The sequence below is a fragment of the Canis lupus genome, chromosome 3 (assembly GCF_011100685.1).
Source record: "Canis lupus familiaris isolate Mischka breed German Shepherd chromosome 3, alternate assembly UU_Cfam_GSD_1.0, whole genome shotgun sequence".
Lineage (NCBI taxonomy): Eukaryota > Metazoa > Chordata > Mammalia > Carnivora > Canidae > Canis > Canis lupus.
In genome coordinates, this window is record NC_049224.1 from 75,970,582 (window position 1) to 75,993,659 (window position 23,078).

The window sequence follows — 23,078 nt, forward strand, 5'->3', positions numbered from 1 at the left end:
CTGTACCAAGCAAGGTTAGTGGCTATTAAAAATACCATCAGGACAGGGCTATCTAATGACATATTCAATAGTGTGTTAACTATACAAAAAATGACAGTCTACAGTTTAAAAATAAAGCTTTCACAGCCTTACATTTCAATTTTTTTCTTTAGAAGGGGTGAGTTTTACACGAGGGGGTTAAATGCTTTACAAACAAAAGAAAAACTGCACTAGAACCAACCTATCCTTCATCATCTTCTTCATCCTCCTCCTCTTCCTCTTTCTCCCTTACCCTTCCTTCCTTTTCTTGCTTTTTTCAGCCTTGACAACTCCTCTTTTTTTGGCCACATCAGGCTTTCCTTTGTCTCAATATGAGCAATACCCTTGTCATATTTTTCCTTAAGCTTAGCAGCCTTCTTTTCATAAGACTGCTTGTCATCTGTGTTCTTCCACATTTCTCCCAGTTTCTTTGCAACATCACCAGCAGATAGACTGGGATATTCTCCTATGTGTTGGAGGCAATACTCAGAACAAGAAAAAGGAAGAAGGAGGCCTCTTGGATGCATTGGGATCCTTAAACTTCTTTTTTTGCTTTCCCTATAGGGAGGATATGAGTTTTCATTTCTCTTTCATAACCAGCCTTGTCTCTCTTTGCCATGTCTTCAAATATATTTTCTCTTTAACAAACATAGTATTCCACCTTTCTGAGCACTTCTTAGAAAATTCTGAGAAGTTGACTGGGGCATCTGGGTGCTTCTTATGCTCCTCTCAGTAAGTTTGCAAAAGAATAGTTTTGATAACATTTTGCCTCTTAGCTTCTTAGTATCTCCTTTGCCCATGTCTAATTATTTTTCCACAAAGTCACCCAGAGCCCATCTGGCTCTCACTTGCCCTGTCACTGTCTCTGTGGAGCTCAATGTACTGCAATGGCTGTGAGAGTGGGAGCCAGACGCAGCCTCCTCACTCTCTCCACTCTTGAGAATTGCTTGTAAAATTTTAATTAAATTGCCTTTATAATAAATAAAAACAAAAAGCTATGATCTTGTTCCTTATTTTTTCTTGTATTTCACCAAATTTACTCTGCCTGGTTTTCCAGAAGGCAAGTATTTTTATTATTTTTTAGTAGAATATAATTGTAATTTGGACATTTTAGAAGCATCTATTCCAAATCAAACTAATTAATAGCTCATGAGGAAAAAGTTCTGCCATAAACTGTATGTTGTACCCTGAACTACATACAGGGACTGAAAGGTTAAATAACACACAAATATATATGAATTGTTTCCTTTTGTTCTCAACAAGACCAAAGTCACTGAGCTAGCTTAAACACAGTCCCCAATGTAGAATTTATTCAAATCATACTGTGGGAATCTAACTGAAGCCAAGCAAAAAATTAAATCTTCTCGCTCCTATTGTGGGAGCTCCTGACCTCAAATCATGACTTTTTGAACTTCCAGCTAGAAGTCTGCTGACATGTGTCAGCTTTCAACTCTCAGCCTCTTATTCTCGGATGAAGTTCTTAATTATGTGCACATGTGTGTGCATGTATGGGGGAGGTAGGGAGGAGAGAGGGAAATGGAGATTTGAATGGCCCAAAGTTTTTGGATGTCCACATCTCATCTGGTCAACTCTTGTCTCATAGTAGGGTCACAGAAGGAAAACACAGTGACTAGGTACTAATAGCTAGCATTTGTTGACACCTGTGTACTAGGCACTGTTCTAAGCACTTTCTACATGCATCTTGTGTAAGCTTCTCAATGATCTAGAATCTCTTTACTATTATATATTTTACATATGAAGAAACTGAAATAGGGGTGCCTGGGTGGCCCAGTAGGTTAAGCATCTGGCTCTTGATTTCATCTCAGGTCATGATCTCAGGTTTGTGGCATCAAACCCAGCATGTGGTTCCATGTTGGGCATGGAACCTGCTTGGGATTCTTCTCTCCCTTCTCTCTGGCCCTCTCCACCTCCACTTGCACACTCTTTCTCTCTGTAAAAAAAAAAAAAAAAAAAAAAAACAAACAAAAAGCTAGAACAGTAAGAAAAAAATGTCCAAAATTACACAGTTTTTAAGTGATGGAACTTATCTTGTAATGGAAGACTGTCTGTTTTCAGAGACTATGTATTACTCTGCTGAATATAATTTGGGGGCACAGTTGGTGCAAGAGATAAGCCAAGCATATCCTACAATAAGTGTCTATTAAGCTGGTTTTCTTTTTTTGTTGTTGTTGTTGTTGCTCAGAAAGCTGAAAAAGAGTCAAAACTTCAGATTCACATAGCACTTTATATTTGTGATGATCCTGATGAATTCCAACAATTGTGTGTATCAGATAATGCAAAGTTAATATATTCATTTTACAAATGAAGTAGAATGGGTCTCAGAATGACTGATCAATAATGGCCACAAGATTAATACATAATCAAATTTAGAATAGGATGCTCAGGATCTTTTAAGGCAGATCTCTTTGCAGTTTATTCCACTAGTGGGTCAGCATGACATATCTCCCTGCTGGAAAACACTCAAGCACTTGACCTGTTCTTTTCCTTCCAAATAGCAGTATATATATATTTTTTCTTTTGATAAGTACTTCTGTTGTTTATTTACAACATTATAAAGGAAATCTCAAATCTATAAAAGAATAAGCACTTGATAAATTAACAAACATGAAACTTTTTTCTGAGATTGCTTGATATGAATTCATGTACATTCAATCAGGAAACTCCCATCTGAAAAAAACACACAAAAATTCATTTTTAGATAAAAGTGTGAAGAAATAAAAACCGCATAATGTTGCCTTAAGTCTGATATACTCATTAATCCCAGCTGAACTTTTAGTATCCTGTCCAAAAGACCAAACCACATTAACCAGGTCAGTCTGTAAATAGTGAAAGTGAAGCCCAAACCTTACTATGAACACCAGAAAGATGGCATAAGTCTAACTGAAGCTGAATGACCATAAGGTGAAGGAGAAAGTATAAGATGAAAGAAGTGGGAAAGAAATTCATTGTATTTCACAGTGCTTGTCTCAGATTAGAACTCAGAGATGAGTTACTATGGTCTCCTGACAGAGCCCTAAAGAAGAAAGGTCCATAGAAAGAACATGCAGAAACTTCTTTCACTAATAACAGTCCAACTGTGGGTCACAGGCTGCACTACTTTTTAAAATTTATCCTTTGTCTCAAAGACATAGAGGTTGACAAAGGGATGTTCTCACCATTTATACTGGACACAGTTGATTTTATGTTGTGAAAAAATATACACCTGATGGGTTAGAGAAGCTATAAATCAGTAACAGCTGGGGTCATCGTTGGAATGGTAAAGGCAATAGCAGGAGACCATTTCTAGGAAAACAGTGAGAAGACTGGTGTAGATGCTCAACCCAGCCATGTTGCACTCCTAGTATTGGTTTGGGACTGAAGTCCTGGCTTAATATATGAAATCACAAGCCTCTTAAATATCAATTTTATAGACGGGCATTTTCACTTTACAGATTTTCATCTTTTATTCCCCTCTTAAACCCCTCTATAACTTTTCCAATTAATATCGAGTAATATAACTTGCTCATTCATAAGAAATGTAACTAATCTAAATGATGAAGATTAACATTTAGGAATTTTATAGCTATGAGAGCCTGGTATCCAGCATATATCACTGGAGATGCTCATGGCAAAAACAGCCCAAATATGGTCTCTAAGTTATATTTGAAGGAGCAATTCTCCAGCCAATCCTCATTCTTACTTTTCATGCACCATATGGTCCTAAAATGATGTGATTAAATATAGGAAAATGAAACATTGCTTCTGAAGTGAAAATGTTGACAGTTATCTTTCTCATTGCAATCTTTGCAATTTCAGATTAACTATACAGTTAATAATGTCTTTGTGTGGAAGAAAGGATTCGTGGAGAAGGGCTCTTGTGAAGGTTACATGTATTATTTTTTAATGCTTGTCAGCTCTTCAGAGCTCTCCTGGCAACCACTGTAATATAAAATATGGATTTCACAAACAAAAGCAGAAGCTCAAACTCATTATTTTTTTTTCTTTTTGTATTAGTTCTGCCAAGTTCATGATGCCTGAAATAGGAAAAAAAAAAGTTGTTTTTTTTTCTTGTAAAAGCTATCAGATCAGTCCATCCACTTAAAGACCGTAATACTCCATGAAAAGTTTCTTCATAGGATGAAAGGTGAAACTAATGTCAGATCGTAATTCTAAATCATTGTAAATAGATTGGTGGTGCTGAGAAATGGAAGAGTAAAAGGTTAGAAAAGATTAGATGCTTTACAATTTTGTTCCTTAACCTGTTGCTAAAAAAAAAAAAAATGAATACATCACTCCTTTTACTTATAATTTTTGTCCCATTATGATTCCAACCAACCACAAGTCTATCCATTCTTACTTCTACAAACATTGTCTACCATATGTTACCCCCGCCCTGGATGCTACAAAAGTAAAGAAAATAAGCACTTAAAAAAATAAGCACTTACCTACAAGGAGCTCAAAATCTTGTAGTAGGGCAGATAGATAGGCATAAGTAATAGAAGTATAATGTGATCGTTTTTTAAGATTTTATTTATTCATGAGAGTCACAGAGAGAGAGAGAGAGGGGCAGAGACATAGGCAGAGGGAGAAGTAGGCCCCCTGCGGGGAGCCCAATGTGGGACTCGATCCCAGGATTCTGGGATCACGATCTGACCCAAACGCAGACGCTCAACCACTAAGCCAACCAGGTGCCCCAGTGTGATCATTTCTAAGATGACTAAAGTATTATCCCAACCTGGAAGAGCCATAAAGTAGACCTTGAGGTGGATGCAGATTTTGCTGTATGATAGCAAAGAAGCCACAGAAGTTTATCTTCACCCAAAGATACTTAGTATTTGAAATAATATAGACATTCAATGGGAGCTGTTAAAAAAAATGGAGTTTAAAGTATACAGAAAAGAAAGCCATAAGAAAGATTTCTTCAGGTCTTTCAGTAATGCCATGTTTGAAATTATCATCATGAAATAAATCTGCCCATACTCCACATTATGATCATTTAATTAGATAGAATGGTAATTATAATTCATAATTTTATCCTTATTAGTTTCACAGGTAAAATTTAGTGGTTCATTAGTTGCGTGTAATACCCAGTACTCATTAAATCAAGTGCCCTCCTTAATGCCTATCACCCAGTTACCCTATCCCCCACCTACTTCCCCTACAGCAACCCTCAGTTTGTTACCTATAGTTAAGATTCTCTTATGGTTTGCCTCTCTCTCAGTTTTCATCTTATATTATTTTTCCTTCCCTCCCCTATATTTATCTGTTTTGTATCTTAAATTCCACATAGGAGTGAAATCATTTGATATTTGTCTTTTTCTGACTGATTTATTTTATCATTTAGCATAATACCATCTAGTTCTATCCATATCATTGTAAATGGCAAGATTTCATGGTTTTTGATGGTTTGATGGCTGAATAATATTCTATTATTAATAATATTCCATTATATATATATATAATTTTCTTCACCCATTCATCTATTGATGGAGCATTCATAATTTTTTAAAGATTTATTTATTTATTTATTTGTTCATGAGAGACACAGAGAGAGAGAGAGAGAGAGAGAGAGGCAGAGACACAAGCAGAGGGAGAAGCAGGCTCCATGCAGGGAGCCCCATGTGGGACTTGATCCCAGGACTCCAGAATCACGCCCTGGGCTGAAGGCAGGCTCTAAACCACTGAGCCACCCAGGCGTCCCAGAACATTCATAATTTTAAAGAAGTACCTCACCAGCATTCATTTAATAAATAATTAGTGAGTGCCAAAAATATCTTTTTGGAACTTAACATAATAGGGGCTTCATGAATTGTTTTAGAGAGAAAACAAATCCTTCATAGGTGCTTAAATTTAAAACATAGAGAAGTGACAAAACTTTTGTCATGAAGATGACAGTGCCTAAAGATCAAATTGAATTCTTTTGTTTTCTGTTTACTATGCCTACATAATTTTTCACCCCAAACCTTGTTGTTAGGGAAGTAGGTCATTTAAGCATTTAGGTCTTTATTGACTCATGAACTAAATGGGTTTTAGCTCAGCCAATTTGCCTCTTGTTTTTTCAAGTTAATATTATTCACCATAGTGTATTTAGTAGTATAAAATATAAATCTACTTGAGGATAGCAAGTAGCACATTTTTTGTATAATACAAAACAAACATGGTGATCATAAACATACAAGCCTGAATGAAGAGACTGTGGATAAGACTGATATATTGCCCAACGTGTCTATTTTCTACTATTTTTAAATTGTCCTTAGGGGTGATGGGGCCAGAGAATTACCCTGTGAGCTAGGTTACTTAGGTTTTTCCTTAGGAGATTTGATGGTTCCTAATGTCACTCATCCTGGACAAATAAACTAGGTTGGCTGAAGGTTTTTTTTTGTTGTTGTTGTTGTTTGTTTGTTTGTTTTGCTTTTTGAAAGATAGGGGAAAAACTTAGTCTCTGGGTCTGGGTAGAAACAAGAGATGGAGAACAGAAAGGAAATCTTCCAGATTTTATGTGATTCTAGATGTCAAGGGAAGGATACTGTGTTCTTCTCCAAACCATAGAGTTGATATAAACAAAAAAGATGCCAGAACATGTCTGGCCTTGGCAATAGTTTTCAGGTAACTTGACTCTATAATCCCCTATTATTATTTATCATTTTCAGCCTTGTACAAGTCAACTTTGGTTTCATTTTGTCTGTGTAAAATTGGAGATGGGAAAATTCATATGTACTGAGTTTCTATCTAGACACTAGCTGAAGGTAGCATGGCAGTCATGGTTGAAGAGAGTGGGCAGGCCAACTCATCAGACATATCAGAAGCTGAGGTTAGCTCACTATAGCAAGATATGGAGAACACAGTGAAATGATGTAAGGGAATTTCATCTTGAACATAACCGTGACCCTGGAAATACTTGTTAAAATGGCCAAGAGATACCTTGGATTTGCGCTATGTTGAATTTAGCCCACTTGGCTCAGCCATTATAATTCTATAGTAAAAATGAAGTGCTGTGATGTTTTGTAATCCCAGTTTAGAGAGGCCTGGGGTATGTGGGTCCTCAGACAATTTCTGGTTTGTTTTTTTTGTTTGCTTGTTTGTTTTACTTGGTAAGTTTTTGCACCGCACAACTATAGGGGTGCCATTTATATCATAGTTTCTTCAAATGATGCTCCCTGGAATTGTGCCGAGTACTATCCACATAGATCTATTCAGTTACCCTGTCAAGTAGCTGCTCTTGGTTTCCAGCTTTATGTACATCAATTCTTTATATGCAAAAATTAATTTAATACACCATATATCTTATCTTTAATGTTCTTGGGAACTATCTGAATTCTGTTGCTTAAATTTCTCTTTGTACTATTGACAATCTGTCTTCACAGCCATAAAGAGCTGTTACAAATACAGATCACTTTTTTAAAAAACATCATTGGCACACACAATTTGAATTAAGTCTAAGATTTGCCAGTGTTTCTATTTCACAGAAAATTTTATTTTTATGTCTATTTTCCATTTTCTATCTTTTTGTTATTTTTGATGTCATTGAAATGCTTAAAGAAGTAAGTATATTTTTCTGACTTTGCTTATTGATTAAAAAGAAAATAGTAAAGTCATGTACATTTCACAGTTCTACAGAAAGACTCAAAAACATCATATCAGCTCTGAAAATTTGTCACTAGGTATGTGAGAACTATCTTGGGAAAACTGCCTTCATTCAAATTTGAAATCTGCTCTTATATTTAAAATTAAAGGTCTTTCTTCATTTATTACCAATGAATGTAGTTGGCTTTATGATTCACATTTTCTTTAGAAATGTGGTTTTATTATTGCATGGGAGGCAGGAGTTTGATCTCCCCGGGCTTTATATCAAATTGCTTTGGTTTTAAGTGAATGGTGATTTCTGTGTCTATGTGAGACTCTTATGCCCATCCTTGTAAGTTAATGATACAGTCCATCTTCTTCTGGGTGTGAGAAGGGAAGCTAGTGATTAAGAATTAAATTTTGGATTTTCTTTTGCCAAAGCTTTCTTTCATTTAAACTTAAGGGATTTTTGCTTAACTCTCCCTTCATTTTGATGCTCCATTCCAACCCTTTCTGTTTGCCTAGATTTTCTTAGTGTTTAAGCCAATAATTATGCATGTTCATGATATAAACATTCTACTCAAGAGTTAGGAATCCAAATGAAAGTTGGATGTTGTTTATATCTTTTGCCTTGTCAGGGTAGCTTCCAGATGATTGCTCTCTTGACTTTCTCTTCCTCTAACATTTGCTTTTTTTCCCTCTAATTTACAATTGTCTTGACCTTTTGAAAGTCTAATTCACTTTGCTTTAAAAAAATAAATACTTGTGTCTTGGGCTTTGAATGCTCTTAATTGTACCTTTTGATTTTTGCCACTAAATGTTTTTCAATACTCTCCAACTCTAAATGCCTTTTTAAAAAGGAATAATAACCTAATCTAATTTGATTAATTATCAAAACTCTAATTACTATTTTGGCATTCATTTGTCTCCACTTTTGCAACTTTCCAACTCTAACGTGCTTTCTAGACACCTCAGAATTTAGAATCCGCTCATTTTCAACCATTTCATATTTTTTCTTCATTTAAAAAATATATTTTATTTATTTATTCAGGAGAGACACACAGAGAGAGACAAAGACATAGGCAAAGGAAGAACCAGGCTCCCTGCAGGGAGTCTGGGGTGATACTGGATCCTAGGACCCTGGGATCAAGACCTGAGCCAAAGGCAGATGCTCAACCACTGAGCCACCCAGGTGTCCTTCTTCATTTTTTTGAAAAAAAAAAAATTATTATGGTAAGAACATTTAACATAAGATCTGCCCTCTTAAATCTTTTTTCCCTCTTAAATTTTAAGTGTACAAAACATTGTGGACTGTAGGTATAATGCTGCACAGAAAGTCTCTAGAGTTTAGTCATCTTGCTGGACTAAAACCTTATGCCTATTGATTATTAACTCCCCTTCCCCCAACCCCTAGCAACCAATTTCCACTCTGATTCTATGAACTTGACTTATATGAATTTCATATAATTTTTATTTATATGAATTTTATTTCCTACTTATAGAATTTTAAATACTTTCTATAAGTGGAATCATTTGGTATCTTTTTTTGACTGCCTTATTTCACTTAGCACAATGTCCTCACAGTTCATCCATGTTGTTGCATATTGCAAGATTTCTTTATTTTTTAAGGCCGAATAGTATTCTTTTGTGTGTACATACCACATTTTTTTGGTATCCATTCATTTGTTGGTAGACATTTAGGTTGTTTCCACATCTTGGCTATCGGTAATAGTGCTGTCATGAACACAGGAGGGCTATCTATTTGAAATCCTGATTTCAATTCTTTGGATGAATACCCCCAACTGAGTTTGCTGGATCATATGGTAGTTATTTTTAAGTTTTAATGAACCTCTATTTAGTGGCTGCACCATTTTTCATTCCCACCTAAATATTTAGGAATAAACTTAACTAAGAAACTGAAAAGCTTATGCATTGAAAACTATAAAACATTAATGAAAGAAATTAAAGACACAAAGAAATGGAAAGATATCCATATTAATGGATTGGAAGACAATGTTATTAAAATATCCATACTACCCAAAGTAATCTACAGATTCAGTGCAATCCCTATCAAAATGCCAATGTTATTTTTCACAAAAATAGAAAAAAAAAACAATTCAACCAGTTTATATTCTTACACAATCTACTTACATCTGAAAACTAATGATATACCTTTACAAGTGACAAAGCTATATAATGAAAATAAAAATGCCTTGTCACTTATTTTGGTAAATTACTCTAGGCACCTATAAATAGCATTGTTAAAATGAGCTATGACATTTTATTCTGCTGGGAATTCTTGAGTCTTTCTTTTACATACAATTGAAAAAGTATTGTATTCCTCACAATCCTACATTCCAGATTGCTTTACCATGATTAGAAGGAGAGTAAAACTTCTTAATAATGCATTTCCCAATAGCACAGATTCAGAATATAACACGATGTGTTATTGGCAATTTGGTTACCTGCTTTCTTTAAAATGACGGAATCTCTTGTTTTATGGGGATAAAAAGTTTTTGGATGCCATTTCTAGTGTTAAAGTCATATCTTTAATTATAGCACAATTAGCGTGTACACATGCAATTAAATGATTCATTATATTTATTTTTTAATTTAAAAATGTGTATAATAAGCATGAATTGTAAATGAAATAGAAAATGAAATATATAGAGCAGGTCAACCTCCCAATCCACAAAATAAAAATTAAAAAATTCACCTTTTGCTCTAGTCATTAACTATATATAAAGAAACAGAATTTCTAAAATATCAACTTATTTTTTTCTTTTTCTGTAATGCCAGCTCCATAACCATTACCTCCTCCTACCTTTCCCCCAATCCCATCAAAGAGACCAAAGTCATAATCGCTTAGTTTGGAATATGAGGCTAACCTCTGAGTCACTAGGGAAACAGTGCTTTTGAAAGTCATACTTTATTAAGAAAGAACTCTTCTAAATTCCAACTTTCCCTTTACCTTACTGGGTCAAATCTAGTTGTATTGACACATAGAATCTTATAATAAATAGAGTTATGGACAAGGACAGTCTTAATTTTTGCCTTTTGTTCAGTTGTCACATCCAGTTTAGCACTTGTACTTGTTTCTTCTATTTCTGAAAATGTCCCAGTTTTCAGGCTAGTTTATATATTCACCTTAACTACAAGGGTGGATAAGAAGAATAACATAAAATAAGTCCCTATGGAACATGAATGGAAAATTGAAATATCCTCCACCCTTGAAGAGCAAGAAATAAGAGGTGAGATGTGAGTGTCCCTAGTCACTACCTCTCCTGGTGGTAAATTGAATGGGAGAGGATGGTAGATATACCTAAATAGATTTAATGGAGGAAACTAATGCATATGTGTCTTGGGGTGAGAAACGAGTGCTGTTTTGCTCCTTACTTCTTTCCTATATCTTTCTTATATTTCATATTTGGAAAACTTATGTGGTCTGCATGATGCCACATTCTATCTGGTGCCCTTAAGTGGCCGAGAGAGTATCCCAGATTCCCTACTACTTATATGTGGTGTAATGGGGGATTCCAAAGTTCTCAGAAACCCAGTGACAGACTTAGAAATGATACAATAAACTCTTGAGCCAGAGTAGGTCCAGGGTCAGAACAAGGAAGTCTCAGAGTCTAAATGAGGGATGACAGGCTTCATCAATTGTGACCAGTCACTAGCTCACACAAGAGACTTAATTATGGGCTTGAGATTTTCCCCTGCTATTATGAAAATACAGATCTTTTTCTGGCATCCAACATCTTGAGAAGGACATAAGAAGAGACTTCTTAAAAGAAGAGATCCAACACTCATAGGGTGTTTGGTCTTTGATTAGGCTGATATCCTAGTTTTTGAGCTGAGCTTTTTCCTGCACTCTCTTTATTCTACATCTCTACATAAGTTCATATGCACACTCTTACACAAATACACATAATTCCTAACACAAGTATATTTAGTTTTGAAATATAAACATGAGATGTACGTGGTGTAAAAATTTTTAGAAAATACCTAATACAATTTGCATTCTTTATTCTGTATGCATGGATTAGTGAAGATGATTTAAAGTTAAGTGAATTGCTAAAGGTCCCATAAGTGGTAAACATACAGATAAACAACAAAACTAGCACTTTATCGAGGACCATTTAATAACCAGTGTTCTTTCCCCACACGAAAGAGTCAATTAGAATCCTTTATTTTTTTCATCATTGCCAATATAGAACTCATTGCCTCATTGTCTTATCTACCTAAAAAATATTTAGCCTCATAATGAGTCAGTGTCACTATGAAAAATTTGAATGGGAAGGTGAATAAGACATGATCTTTACAATTAAGAGTTTATAACTTAATGTGAGAATTAGAAATGTAAACAAAAAATATAACACATTATTGTTACAAAATAAAGGGAGAAGTGGATATGTAAATGATTCAAAGTCCAATATCTATTATCAATTTATTACAGATTATAGTATAACTGGGATGTCACAAACTTTGCTAAGTTTTAAGTACAGCTCTATAGAGCTTAAATATCTATTTGAATAAATATTGGTCTATTTCTGAGTATTCCTCTTCCCAAATATGCCTGAGAGTCCTCAGTGATACTATGATAAATAAACCAAATAAAGATCTTTTAATCTCTCCAAGTGGGGGATACTAAGTAAAGCCATTTATTCCTCTTAGAATTGTTGGGTCAGAAATGGAGCATTGAGACGTCATGTATAATTAGAGCTGCCTCTTACTAACTGAAGTCCCTTCCTCCAGGACAGGAGCACCTGTCTACCTTCTATTATATTTTCTGCTTTGTTGCACAGTGTCAGAGCATTGCCTAGGCTTCTGCAGTCCCTCAGATGTCTGACCTTCACACCATTGTTTCTTGTTTTCTAGTATTCTGCTATATATCCATGAAAGAGGCCTTCCTGTTTTGTGCCTAGCTTTTTATAAGCAGGGTCTTTTACTTATATTAGAATTTATATATTTATTCATTCATTCAAGTCATACATCAGTGGCTACTATTATATGCTAGGTACCCTTCATCTTAGCAAGAAAGTGTAGAACAGGTTCATGTCACTGAGTGACTAAGAACTGTCCAACATTTACACAGATATAAGCTACTTGAGAGATGTACCTATCACTAGAAGTCTTCTTCATGTATAAGGATTTTCCTTAAAGGCCCTGCACTTATTCCTATATTCTATAACAGAATGTATAAATTAAGGCACCTAGAAATGGGACTTGGAAACTCTTTTTTTCTCCAGTCCTTATATAGTGCTGGACACAAAGTAGATTCAAAATATCTAGTGAAAAAGTAAACCATATAGTTCATCAGACACGACTTTATATTAATTATGGGTAAGATTCAAATTATTTCCAAATGATCTTCTAGGAACCAGGATATTCAGGGTTTATTCTTATAAGTGAAGCATTTATTTATATCTGAGCCCAAATATAAACCCATAAACACATGGGCAATTAATTTACAACAAAGGAGGTAAGAAGATAGAATGCAGAAAGGATGATCTCTTTAATAAATATTGGGAACACTGGACAGCTACATGCAAAAGAATAAAACTGGACTATGGTCTTACAACATGTATAAAAATTAACTTAAAATGAATTAAATACTTGAATGTTAGACTTGAAATAATAAAACTCCTAGATTAAAACATAGGTGGTAAAATCCTTGACATCGGTCCTAGAACTTTTTTGTTATTGTTTTTAGTTTCTTTATATATATATATATTTTTTTTTCTTTATATGTTTATATATATATACATTATATATATATATATGATTCCAAAGACAAGGGCAACAAAAATAACCAAGTAGGACTACATTCAACTAAAAAGTTTCTGCACATTGGAGGAAACCATTAACAAAATGAAAAGGCAACTGATTGGGAAAAGATATTTAAAAATAATACATCCAATAAGAAGTTAATATCCAAAATATGTAAAGAACTCATTTAACCCAATACCAAAAGAGCAAACAATCCAAGTAAAAAGTGGCAGAGGATCTGCCATTTTTTCAAAGAAGATGGACAGATGGTCAACCAGCACATAAAAGGCTGCTCAGTATCACCAATCATCAGGGGAAATGTAAATGAAAACCATAATAAGGGGTCACATCATGCCTGTCAGAATGGCTATTATCAAAAACATGAGAAACAACAGGTGTCGGCAAGGATGTAGACAAAAGGGAACCCATGTGCCCTGTTGGTGAGAACGTAAGATGGGAAAATAACTATGGAAAAAATTATGGATGTTCCTCAAAAAGTTATAAATGGAACTACCATATGATCCAGCAATTCAACTTCTGGGTATCTCTCTAAAGAAAACAAAACACTAACTCAAAAAGGTATATGTATATATACCCTCATGTTATTGTAGCATAGTTCGGAATAGCAGAGGTATGGAAACAACCTAAATGTCCATCAATAGATGTATGAGTAAAGAAATCATATGTATATATTACTCATTCATTAAAAAATGAATGAAATCTTGCCATTTGTGACAAAATGGATGGACCTTGAGCGTATTGTGTTAAGAAAGTCATAGAAAAACAGATACTGCATTATTGCAAAAAGTAGGATCTAAAAAACAAGACAGACCCACAAACAAAACAACCCTCCTGCCCCAGACTCAGATACAGAGAACAGAGTGGCAGTTGTTAGAGGGGACCAGAGTAGGGGGCTTCATAATGGGTGAAGGGGATCGAAAGGTACAAACTTCCAGTTATAAAATGAGTAAGTGATAGAGATACAGCACAGGAAATATAGCCAATAATATGGTATAAACATGAATGGTGACAGATGGCAACTAGATATATTGTCGTGATCAGTCACAATATACAAATCACTGTATTTTGCACATGAAACTAAAACAATATTGTACGTTAATTATACTTCAACATATTGTATGTTGTAATTTAATTATACTTTTTTAAAGAACCAAAATGAAAGATTAAGATGAATTTCTCTGCATATGTGTTTACTGGTCTTAGTAAAAGTAAAATACATCCAGGTAGGGGGTAGGGAATGGAATTATTTTATTATGCACCAGATTATTACAATCTTATTTTCAGTTAAAATGGACTTATATGAAATACACACAAAGCTAGAATAATTTCATAGTAGACCAGTTAGCTTCTCTAATATTTCTGAAATTAGATGTCATTCAGAATTTAGATATTTCAAGTTTGGAAGAGATAATGTCTACACACTATAAATTACATTGCATGTACTAAAAAGTCTAGGGCAGCAATGCCAAGATCAAACCCAGAGAATAATCATTGGCAGCAAAATGTATGACTGCACACTAAGTGGAAAATAAAAATTATAAACTGTCTTATGTCAATCCAAATTAGGTTGTTGCCAAAAGATAAAGGATACTTCAGGTTTTATTACCAAGTAAATTACAAATCTCCCTTTGGTTTTCAGAATTTTGGGATTTTGGAAAGGCAGATAAAAGATTATGGATCTCTATTGCTTTATTTACTAATCTCTGAGGATAATTAGAATTAATAGAACTTTATCCTGACTTCCCGATTAATCAGACACAAGTAGCTTTGGCCAGCCTAGGCAATATTTGCAGTAGTTGACACGTACACTTAGATTCGAAAACAGTGGTGGGTAAATTATCACAAATACTTCTTTTTTTTTGCCTAACCCAAGACAACATTGTCTCAGTTTTACTCCCTCATCTCTAGCAGCTTCTTCACATTTTCCTTAGTTGTTCCCTCATCTTTTTGACCGCTGAATGTTGAAGAGCTGCAATATTTGAATGTTTGTCTTCCTGGAATGCACCTACTCCATTGGTAATTAGTCCTGTCTGGTTTTAGGGCTTTAAAGTCATACAAATGATTTCTAATTTATTCTGCATCTAAGACATCTCTGAACTGTAGACTCATTAATACCACTGTCATCTAGATTATCTCCACTTAAACATAAGACAAAACAGATGAACATGGAAGGATGGGAGGAAGAGAAGCAAACCAGAAAACAAACTCTTAGCTACAGAGAACAAACTGAGAGTTGCTAGAGGAGAGGTGAGCAGAGGTTGGGTTAACTCCTGATGGCTATTAAGAAGGGCACTTATGATGAGCACTGGGTGTTGTATATGTGATGAATCCCTAAGTTCTACACCTGAAACTAATATTATACTGCATTTTAACTAACTGGAACTGAAATAAAAACTTGAAACTACAAAAAAGGAGAGGGGCACAAGAATAAAATAATCTTCCTATTAAATAAATAAATATCTCCACTTAAATGACTAATGAGAATTTTCAAACAAAACATGTCCAGAACTAAACTAAATTTCTTATCCTACAAATCCTATTCCTTAATTCAGTCTTCAAGAAATTTCCATGGCTACGTTGGATACAAATAGTTGCTCTATTGTTTTAGCTACCTGATTATTCATACATCTTTGATAGCCTTTGTCACTTGTACCATAATCTATTTGCATCTCTACACCACCAGATTCTGTTCTTCTTCTTAATTTTGTTTGGCATTAGTTGAGAATAGGTTGTTTAATTATCAAAACATAATTCCTTTTTAGGTATTATTTTTATTAAATCTCAACTCTTGAGTACATTTTTAAAAGTATAATTAACATAGTGTTTTATTAGTTTCAGATGTACAATCTAATGATTCAATAATTCCATATATTACTCAATGCTCATCACTATGAGAGCACTCCTAATTCCTTTTTAAGCCATAATTATTAACAGTGGCAGGCTGTAACATTACTGCCAAAATTACAGGATTTTTAGCCATTTAAGATAATTATCTTAATATATATTTTATTATATTTGCCATCATTTAAAACAATTCTAACTTGAGTTTCTCTGACACTAGCTTTTATTATACCTGGTAGTGAGATTTTAAGAAGCTAATTGTTGGAATCCCTGGGTGGTGCAGTGGTTTAGCGCCTGCCTTTGGCCCAGGGCGCGATCCTGGAGACCTGGGATCGAATCCCACGTCAGGCTCCCGGTGCATGGAGCCTGCTTCTCCCTCTGCCTATGTCTCTGCCTCTCTCTCTCTCTGTGACTATCATAAATAAATAAAAATTTAAAAAAAAAAGCTAATTGTTTTCTTAAACATCCTTGGGGGCTTGTCATTATCTACCAAAAATAACATAAGCGTTGTGAAGATCAAATTGGCTTAAAATGGTTTGTAATACCTTTTATATTTTATATATCAAATAAGAGAATGTGAAATTGGCTTATTATCTACAGTCCATTCTCAATCTATCATCACATTTTTTGGGTGGGTGAGAAGAAGGAGGAATATTTTTACAGGCTTACATAAAAAGCTCCTAATTTATGAAAGAGATACAAAGTTTTCTGAAGTATCTTAAATTTTTAAGCGTCAAAAATATTTTAAACATTAATAATAAATTATACGTGAAATGTATTTGTGGCCTGTAACTGGTGGCTGAGTAAACTCTAATTAAATTTTTCAATTTGGGACAATTGTAGATTCACATGTAGTTGTAAAAAACAATACAGAGATATTTTGTATCTTGTGCCTACTCTTCCCCATTAGTAATGTCTCCCAAAACTATAGCACATTATCACAACCAAAATATTGACATTGACATTGATGCAGCCAAAAAACAGAACAATCCCATCATCATGCTCCTCCTGCCTTTTTGTAGCCACAACCACTTCCTTCCTATGCCTCTTCTCTATCCTTAGCTGATGGGAAATCACTCACCTGTTTTCCATGATAATTTTGTCATTTTAAGAACTTTATATGAATGAAATCATATATATATAGCCTTCTGGGACTACCTTTTTCACTCAGAACAATTCTCCAGAGATTCATCCATGCTATTGTGTATCAGTAGTGATTTTTTGCTTTTGTTTTTTATTCTGCTTTGCTAAGAAGTATTTAATATGGACATACCACAGTTTATTAAAACTTTCACCTGCTAAAGGACATCTGAGTCGCTTGCAGTTTTGGCTACTATGAATTAAGCTGCTATGAATATTTGTGTGCAGATTTTTGTGTAAACAAGTCTTCATTTCTTTGAGATAAATGTCCAGGAATATAATTGTTAAGTCATGTGGTATTTGTGTTTTTAGTTTATTAAGAAATTGCCAAACTATTTTCCAGAGTACTTGTATTATTGGTATTCCCACCAGGGCTCTCTTGAACCTTATGGATGAGAACCCCCACCAGACACCGTCCTGGGGATGGAACTTCCGGCAGAGCTATGGGAGCAGAATCACAGCCCCAGTAGGACCAGAAGTCAGAGCATCTAGACAAAGAGACTAGATTATTCTTAAACCTTAAGATCTCAAGGAGCTTTTCTTGATAGGTTTTGGTTTGCTTGGCATCTGCTATTCCTAACTTCTTTCTATTAGTCCATTTTGGAATTAGTCCATCCTATTAGTATTTATGCCAATATATTTGGGGAAGACATAACTTTTCTAGTTTCACAGATTCACAGCTGGAAAGGAATTTTGCCTCAGGATAAATTATACTTTAAATCTCATCCATATCTGATTTAGTTGATATTTAGAGAATTTAGACTTTAGATCTTATGGTTGATAATGGAATGAGTTAAGACTTTGGGGGCTATTGTGATGGAATGAATGTACTTTTCATGTGAGAAGGACATGAATTGGAGTGGGGGGTACTAGGGGAAGAATGTTATGAATTGCATGCTTATGTCCCCTCAAAACTCATATGTTGAAACCCTAATAGCCAGTGTGGTGGATTTGGAGGTGGCACCTGGGGTAATTGAAGAATAAGGGGCAAGCCCCATGGTTGGATTAGTGTGCTTATAAGAAGAGACTTTTAGCCTCCAGAACTGTAAGAAATAAATGTTTATGGTTTAAGTGACACAGTCTAGGTTATTTGCTATAGTAGTTGGAGCTAACTAAGACAGTGTTATATCATCTTTGAAAGTTTGATAAAATTCTCTAATGAAATCATCTGGACCTAGGCATTTCTGTTTCAGGGAAGTTTTAAATTAAAAATTCAATTTCCTGAATATTTGTAGTGCTATGTTTAAGTAATTGGTCTGCTTTATTTATGTTGTTAAATTTGTACATGTAGAATTAGGTATTTCCTTATTATCTTTTTGATGTTTTGAGCATCTGTAATTCTGATTTTTATTCTTGATTCTAGAGATTTAGAAATTTCATTGATTTTCTCAAAGAAACAATTTTTGGTTTCATTGATTTTTCTCTTTATCCTTTCATTTTTATTGATTTTATCTCTTTATTATTATTTTTCTTCTGCTTGTCTTGAGTTTATTTTGTTCTTTTTCTAGTTTCTTGAGGTGAAAACTTAGATTATTGTCTTGGGACTTCTCCTATTTCCTAATGTAAGCATTTAGCACTATAAATTTCTTATCAATGTTTTAGTTGCATCCCACAGATTTTGATATGTTTTATTTTCATCTTTTATTCAGTTTGATGTGTTTTGTGATTTAAGACATACTCTTTCACTGATAGATTATTTAGAAGTGTGTGGGTTAGTTTTCAAGTGTAGATTTCCTGTTAGCTTTGTGTTATTGATATCTAGTTTTAGTTTATTATGAACAGAAAACACATTCTGTATAGTTTTAATCCTTTTAAATTTGTTGAATTTTTTATTCTTATGGCCTGAAATGTGTGGTCCATTTTGGTGTACATTTCATGGGATCTCAAAAAAATGTATATTTTGCTGTCATTGAGTAGGTGTCTTATAAATTTCTATTAGTTCCAACAATGGTTGTATTGCTAAGTTCTTATACATACTTTTCATATCTTACCTACTTCCATTGATTGTTGAGAGGAATGTTGAAATCTCCCACTATACCTACAGATTTGACTCATTCTTTCAGTTGTATCAGATTTTGCTTCAGATATCTTTTAGTCCTGCTTTTGGTTCATATGCATATAAGATTACTATGTCTTCTTGGTGGACTGATCCATTTATTATGCTGTAGAATCTATCTCTGTCTCTGTTAATTTTATTTGCTCTGGTCAGTTTATTCACTATTAATATAACTACTTCTGCTTTCTTTTGATTAAGGTTTGGTTAGAAAACTTCCCCCCTATCCTTTTACTTTTAACTTGCCTGTGCTTTTATATTTGAAGCAATTCTCTTTAAATAGCATATATTTGGGTCTTGCTTTTAATCTCTGTATTTAAATGGTATATTTAGGACTATTTATATTTAATATATTACTATGGTGGGATTTAATCTGGTAATTTATTTTTTATTTGCCATTTGTTCTCTCTGCTTTTAATTTCTCCATTTTCATTTTCCTGCTTTCCTGTGAATTACTTGAATGTTTTTAGAATTCCAGTTTTATTTATCTGTAGTATTTTTTAGTGTATCTTTTTATATTTCTTCTAAATATTATATTACATAAACACAACCAATGTCTAATGGGTGTCAACATTTTATCAGTTTGAATGAAATGTAGAAATGGTATATCTCTTTAGTATATATCTGTTTACCCTTCTCCATTTATAATTTTCTTAAAAATTTTATATACATTTAGAACCACATCAGATAATGTTAAAAATTTTTGTTGCAACCTTTAAACACCTTAGAAGATTCAAGTGGAGAAGAAAATTTTTCTGTTCTTACCCATATCTTTTTCTCTTATTTGTTCTTTCTTTCTTCATGGGGTTCAAGATTCTTCTTCTTTATTGTTTTCTCTTTGCTTAAAGAATTTTCTGTAGCCATTCATTTGGAGTAGGTCTATTGGCGACAAATTCTCTTGCTCTTCTTTTATTTGAGAATGATTTAATTTCTGTTTGCTTGACTTTTTTGTTTCTCTCGGTATTTGAAAAACATGCCACATATTTCTGGCCTCCATGATTCCTCATAAGAAACCTACTAGTATTCTCATTGTTTTATCCGTTATAAGTAAGATGTATTTTCTCTTTTGATGCTTTCAAGATATCTTATGTCTTTAGTTTTCCAAATATGACTATGATCCATGTCTTAGCATGAATTTCTTTGTGTTTAATGTGTTTGGAGTTTTCATGGCTTATTGTGTTAGATGGTTTATGTCTCTTGTTAAATTTGGGATGATTTCAGCCATTATTTATTTATTTATTTTTTCAGCCATTATTTATTTAAGTAATTTTCAGTCCTGTGTCCCTTCTTGTCTCCTTTGTGTCCTCTCTTCTCTCCTTACAGACCTCTGATAATACAAATGTTAGATTTATCTTTATAGTCCTACATGTTCATGAGGCTCTGTTAATTTTGTTTCAAATCTATTTTCTCTCTATTGTTTATATTAGGTAATTCTATTTCTATCTTCTGGATAACTGGTTCTGTCCTCTGTTCCTTCCATTCTGTTTTTTATCTTATCCATTGAGTTTTTATTTCTATTATCATATTTTTATTTGTAAAATTTCCAGTTGATCCTTCTTTGTAGTTTTTCTTTCTTTGTTGAAGCTATTTTCCACCTGCTGCAAGCATGTTTGTAATTGCTCATTTAAGATTTTTTAATATGACTGGTCTCAAAGTTTTTCCAGGTAATTTTAATATCTCTGTCATCTCAGTGTCAGAGCCTTTGGGTTGTCTGGTTTGTATTCAATTTGAGGTTTTCCCAGTTTTTGGTATGAGATTTTCTATTGAAACATGACATTGTATGTATTAGGTTATAAGATTCTCGATCTTTTTTAAACCTACTGTGTTAGCTGGCTTCTTTTGACACTACTGGGTCAAGTGAAGGGCAGACATCACCTTTTACTGCTAGATTTGGTAGAAGTCTAGGTTCCCCATTCATCTTCTGTTAACACTCAAGTAGGAGAGGTTGCCTAATTACTTTCAGACAGGAGTGGGAGTTTGGGCTTCCCATTGGGCTGGATACCAACCTGCCTGGAAAAGGCAGAAAGGACTTAATGCTCCATTAATGATCTCTACTGGCACTACAGAAAGGAAGTGACCTTATTATTGCTGGGCAGTAGTGAGAGGCCTTCTCTGACGTTGCCCAGTAAGGAAGGAGTGGGATGTCATGTTACTGTAACAGATTCACTATCTATATGGTCTTCACTGACCGTGGAGAGAAGAGCCTTATTGACCAGTGGATATAAAAGTTATAGCTCCCTACTTGCTGGCCCTTTCTTTACACCACCAGAGAATGATGTTTGGAGTTCTTTGATACAGCAATGTGAGGGGCTAGGCTTCATTCTCTGTCTTTGCTGTTATAGGTAAAGTGAGGCTATATATTTCTCTGTGATATTTGGCTGGAGTAGAGCAGTTATTATTGAAAAGTTTTCTGTCTTGCTAGGCTATCTCTCTTCTGGTCCTTTTACTAAATGAGTAGACCTTTTTTAAGGCTATATTTTGTCTGCATACATTGGATTTTCCAGGTTGTTGGCCCCTCCAAATTTAGGGAGACTAAAAGAAAATCCAAGAAACTCCCCATCATTTGTTTGGATTTTATAGTCCCTAGCCAGTCTGCTTTACTTTTCTGCAGCTTTCAGAGTCATATATAAGCTTATATACTCTTCAGAGTCAGAGTCTCTCTCCACACACACACACACACACGCACACACACATACGTGTGTGTACTGAAACTTAATATAAACTATATATAGATATATGTGTATAATTAGCATATATATACAATATACACTTACTATATACACATCAGTGGAAACTAATATATATATATATATATATATATATATATATATATATATGGTTTATAGTTTCCAAGGTACAATTGTAATTAGTAGAAGGAATAGAAAAAATATGTCTACTCCATCTTGTCAGAAGCAGAAGTTGACTCATGAATTTTTAAATATTGTCTATCTAGTACAAAATATTTTCTCAGAAACAAAAAATTACAATGACATTCATATACACATAATCATATCTGTGTTAAAGATAGATTCACAGATTCATATAGGTGTAGTCTTATTTCCTTAAAGTTGCTCATTTCAAGATGAAAAGCACATGAGTGACAATCTCAGTTTTTGACTTTTAGCTGCCACCTAGTTTTTTTTACTTAGAACACAAATTTATATTCTTTCCTTTGCTGGTATCTCTATTGTGCTTCTTCTTGGTACCTATGGTTGTTTTTCTTCTTTAATTAGTGGTAGCATCATCACTGTTGGTTACTTCAGAATCAATGCCCTCTGTTCCATTGTTGCCAAGGTCTCTCTTGCATCCTTTTACTGATACTGATCCTGTAGCTAAAGGGATAGTCTATCCCTTAATATTGTTATTCAATCAGTCATAGAAATTATTGTCATTAAGATATTCTACCTATGTTGGACTCTAATTTAATTACTTTTTTGAAAGAAGTAAGAACATGTCCTGGAGCTATGCCAAAGAAATTTGAGTGGCATACTACATTCTCAAACCAAAAGATAGAGAATACAAACTCCAAATTTTATCAAAACAGATGTTAGAACTCCCTCTCTTCCAGATAGACAGTGTTACTATTTAAAGCAAAAGAACAAAGTGAAACTGGTAAACTGCTATTTTTGTTTGTACATGGTTTACAACATGATTGGTGACCTTTGCAGTTGAT

At 34.1% G+C, this 23,078-nt stretch overlaps 1 long non-coding RNA gene and 1 pseudogene across 1 annotated transcript in view; both read right to left on the bottom strand.

Moving 5' to 3' along the window:
- Nucleotides 1–220: 220 nt before the first annotated feature.
- LOC102153709 lies at nt 221–960 on the bottom strand (annotated as a pseudogene).
- Nucleotides 961–2,092: 1,132 nt separating this feature from the next.
- LOC111095298 overlaps nt 2,093–23,078 on the bottom strand; it is a 65,860-nt gene continuing 44,874 nt past the window's right edge. The window contains exon 4 of the long non-coding RNA XR_005357315.1: nt 2,093–2,706. This is a non-coding gene — a long non-coding RNA (uncharacterized LOC111095298). The remainder of the gene's footprint in view (nt 2,707–23,078) is intronic.